This window comes from Perognathus longimembris, chromosome 18 (genome assembly GCF_023159225.1).
Source record: "Perognathus longimembris pacificus isolate PPM17 chromosome 18, ASM2315922v1, whole genome shotgun sequence".
In the NCBI taxonomy this organism is placed as follows: Eukaryota; Metazoa; Chordata; class Mammalia; order Rodentia; family Heteromyidae; genus Perognathus; species Perognathus longimembris.
The window spans coordinates 21,703,973-21,708,888 of record NC_063178.1 but is presented as its reverse complement, the minus strand read 5'-3'; positions in this window follow the sequence as shown (position 1 = coordinate 21,708,888).

Here is a 4,916-nt window from a genome sequence, read left to right as displayed (position 1 = left end):
TCAGACACTGCTGGGATCACACACTGAATCTTACTATCCACCATGGATTTCCGTGAGTGTATGCACACGCATGGTGTGTGTGTGCACGTGTGTGTGGAAGGTGCTCAGCCCGGCACCTTCAGCTTTATCTCTCACCCAGGGTTGATGCTCCACCTCTGTAGCCACAGCTGGCCTTCTGGCTCTTTGCTCCTTCATTTGCACTGAGGATCACACCCCATGTGTAGGCTCCTGTTGGCTTATTGACTTCTCACCTCAGATCTCAGACCTCCTAGCAGCTGGGACCCCACTATCAGACACCACTGTCTGGCAACTTTCTTTATCTGGTGAGTCATGAGATGTAACTTAATCTCTTATGAGAATACTTCCATTCCTCCATTCAACCTATACTTATCGTCTCTGACTTGTGACGTTTGCAGAGGTTTCCTCTTTGAACCACAACCTAAAACTTGAGGTCTTACTTTTAATAGCCCATACAGAATTAATCTTTTACAGCATAAGTAGACTTTGCCTTTGGTCCTCTTAATCCTACAGAATATTCATTCCCCTAGTCTTAACTATGCTATACTTCTAGCCAGTTTTCCCAAAGTTCAGCTTTTACTTTCTAATGCATCCTTTTTCCACACTTATTAATTTAATTTTATTTTTTTTTACCAGTTCCGAGGCTTCAGCTCGGGGCCAGAGTTTCTTTCCTCAACAATAGTGCTCTACCACTTGAGTCCCAGCATCACTTCTGGCATTTTATGAGTAGTTTATTGGAGATAGAAGTCTCATAGACATTGCTGCCCAGACCAACTTCAGACTAATACACTCATATCTGCGTCCTGAGTCGCTGGTATTACAGGCGTGAACCACCAGCCCACAGTTCCAATGCAGCAGCTATTAAAGTCATCCACCCTGCCCAAAGCATCAGAAACTTGAACATTTCTCAAAACACATATGGCTTTTTTATTTATTAATCATTAACTAATTAACTCATTGACATTGTTTTATCATTTGGAATATAGACCCGAATAGAGAAATGTATATATCCTAATATATAATTGTGCCTATGTTTTTTCACATATAAGGGACAAAATATCTACTACATAAATCACTGCAGATCTTACATTGCATATCTGTAGTATAGGGAAATGTCCATGTCCACTTGTCTCTTGTGGAAAAATGGCAGTTTCTCCACAAAGGTGGCTTGGGCCGCCTTCTCCCGCTCTTGCTGAGCCCGCCTCTTCATGGCTTCCCGCTCTGGCCTCTGCTCCTGGCTGATGGGATCTGACACCGCTGGCCCAGGAATGTCGGCTTTCCTCCATGGAAGGGGTTGGCAGCTGAAGTCTTGCAGGAGATAGTGGTGTGGAGGCTTTGGGGGGCAGTGGAGCTTGGTGGCGGCAGCTGGAACAGGCCTGTGCGGCAGAGCAGTGAACAATGATGATGTGTGGGGTGCAGGCCTAGCATTGGCAACCTGAGGCTCAGTGGACTGGGGCTGGTTGCTCCTTCCCGACAGAGTGGCCTTGGTGGAAACAGGCCGAGGTGGCTTGGTGGGAGCCATGAGACAGGAGCTGGCATTGGCGGATCTGGATGCGTTGACCTGAGCGGGCTGAGCTGTGTCAGGAGGCCGGGCAGGGTCAGCTGCACTGGGTCTGCGGGAGGCCAGGGCCTGTGGCCTGCGACAAACAGGTCGAAGTCGAGGCTGCTCTGGGGAGAGAAAAGGCAAAGGCACCAGCCTGACCTTCCCAGGAGGAGGCAGCTCACACTGGCGTGGGGAGCTGCCCTGGGCGTCAGCACGCCTCTTGGTGTTCATTGCCCGAACTTTCTTCGGGCTTTCACAATCACAAGTCGAGTCCAGCCTCGACTGGTTAGCTGGACAGAACGTGAGGTCTTTGGCATTTCCCAAAGCCCTGGAGGAAGGCAGCACAGGTTTCCTCTCGTGCTTCTTTCCCAATGCATGAAACACCTGCACCGACTCCATCATGTGCATGGCTAGGCTGCTTCTCGGCTTCTTCGAGGCCTCTTGGCCAGGCTCAGGCTGATTTCTCTTGCGCCTTTCCTTTGGGGTGCTTGTCTTCTCTCTCACTTTCACGTTGTTCCCTGGCTGCTTCTGTGCTCCACCATTCTTGGGGTTGTTTTCTGTCACGTTTCTTGCCTTTTTCTGACCATAGCTCTTAGTTTTTCTGGAGCAAGTGGAATCCATGGTTGGAGATTTCATAGATGAATGCTTGTTCCCAGGAGCCCGCTCCCTGGCTGGTTGGATGCCCATGGCCATGGCTTCCTCCAGCAGGTGCTCTGGGTTCTGGAGCTGAACGTTGACCTGAGGAATCAGATCACTAACGTCAGCGTCTTCTTGCTTGTTTTTTTCTCCTTGCTCAGTGGGACAATCGGTTGCGTTTTCGCGCACTGGAGTCACATTGATGCTTTTCATATTTTTACCTTGGGCTGTGGTGTCAACTATATTGTCAAGATCTGTTGATAAGTTAAAAATTAAAGTGAATTAAAATAAAAACTAAAGTGAGTCAGAAGTTTAAATAGATGCCATTTCTCAGAGTAGCAATGTGTAGAATACTACTGGTGTACTCACTTCTCTTCAAATGTCCTGGCTCCTTTTCCTGTTGTGCCTATCCCTAGCAGACTTAATCTGCTTGGCCCAGAAGATTCATGCAGAATGGAAGTTAAAGAGATTGTTACATGAAGGAGTCGAGGGTCTGGCTTTCTTTAGAGATCTTCCAGGAATTCAGACCTCTAGGAGCTCTCTATTAATTTTTCCCAAATACTTACTCTCTTTTGTTACTGACTTGGATCTAGAAAGAAAGCCAACAAATTCGGAGTCCATTGGACTGAAGTTGTTATTCAAAAATGCCCTAAAGAGGATCGATGCTCTCAATGTATTAAGCATTTGTGCCCTGGCAGGACCTGGTGCTAACTGTAATGTCTGGAAGACATCCTGTGTGTATGGAGGGTCAGATTGTTACGGACATGTCCATCTCAGGAGTATTTGCATTGCTACCAAGAAGGGAAAGGAGAAATCAGGCCCCGGTAACTGAGGTTGTCCATCTCCTCATGATGTCAACTGGTGTCTGCCTGCACTGGACAGCATGCCCCTGTGAGCTCCTCTTAGGACACCATCTGAGACCCTGCATGGTCAGGTGGGTGGCAGGAACTCTATGAGCCCTAGTGCCATTGGGGTGTTGTTGGTTCTTTACATCTTTGAATTTCCAATGATTATTGTCAGTAAAAGAAAGGTGAACATGATTTTAAAGAACATGAATCATTTGTACTTGGAATGACACTCAATGGTTGAGCATTTATTTACTATTTTCTTGGCTGTGGGTTCAAATCCAATCATCCCAAAACCGTTTTCAAACGTACTATCAGGCCTAGTTATCTCATAGAGGGTACTCAGTTCTTGCCACTCTCCTGTGATAATCAGTTGTTTCATGTTTCAGCATGAAAAACGAACGATGATAGTTTTGTGTACTTTCATTGTGTGCTTCTATGTATGTGCTCACGTGTGTGTGCATGTACCCACACCTACGAACAGTGGCATTAGGGTTTTCCTTCAGAGGCTTGGTCTGGGTTTTCCTCTCATGCTCAATTGTTGGTGCACTACCTACTTAGGCCATGCCCCTGCTGATGTTTGCCATGGTCGTTGTCTAGTATCAATCCTCAGCTCTCATCCTACTCTTCAGGAGCTAGGGTTATAGGCATTAGTCACTGGGGCCCAACTCAGGAGAAGAATGTATGTCCATGAAGTACACATAAAATACATATCCTAAACCTCCCCAATAGCCAGGATCTGTGAGCTCACACCCAAAAATGTAACTGTTACTACCTCCAAATGTTGTAGTATTTTCTAAAGAATCCAAAGTACTAGCTAAAGGAAGGGAGTCATTAAAGTGGGTGGGTTTTTGAGGACAGTTCAAAGCATGTGCCTCCTTATTGTGCTTCAGGTGGTCTGCTAGGTGCATCACACATGGCATTGAGGGTGTCCGATATTTCCTTACTTAATTAAGTTACGTGAGTGGTAAGGATTGGATGCAGCGCTTTGCTTGCTAGTCCATGCCATTGGAGGCATTTTCTCAGGCCTGTCTGCCTTATGCAGAGGCTGCAAATGCAGACCACAGTATGAGGGGAGTGAGTGATGATCAGGGCTTCCACTCTACCTATCTCTTGACTCACCAATCCCAGGCTGCCAAATACAGACTCCTCTTGGATTCTTCCACTTCTTTTCCTCGAGATTGCCTTTACTTACCTTGAGTGTTCATTACTGTGGTGGGTTCGGCAGGCACAGAGTAGCACATTCCCGTGGTGGAGACTGGTGATAAGACGTGGGTGGAATGACCATCCTTGAGCGCCATCGTCATTTGGGTTTGTGTCCCCATGGAGGACACAGAGCCATGAGGCTGCAGGCAGGGACCGCGTTCTCCAGGGCACAGGGGCCCCAGTGGGTGTGGGGGATAGTAATAGCCCTGGTTTCCTTCCCAATAGGAAAGGGACATGCTATGCCCTTGATGTGCAGTGTGAGCTGGGGTCCCCTGAGCCAGGCTGGGAAACATTGGTGGACAGGGAGACACTAATGCATCAGCATGTGCGTACGTAGCATAGTGGCACGTCATCACTGAGGAAGAGATCACTGGGCCCTGGTCAGTGAGAGTCACAGTGTGGTTCCCCACCATGTCCCATCCCCAAATCCTGGCATAGGAGGCAGTGGAGGCGAGCTGTGGCAGTAGCCAGCCTCCCCTGCCCACACGGCTGTGCTAGAGTACTGGCACAGGTAGGCACTCCCCGTGAGTGTATGGAAAGAGGGGGCGGAGGTGGGCGGCAGGGGCCCTGCTGCGGTGAGCACTGGAGCCTGGGCTGTGCAGACGCTGTAGACGCTTCCTGTTGGAGAAGTGTCTCTCACCTGCAGGAAGACAGAACTGTGGAGCGTT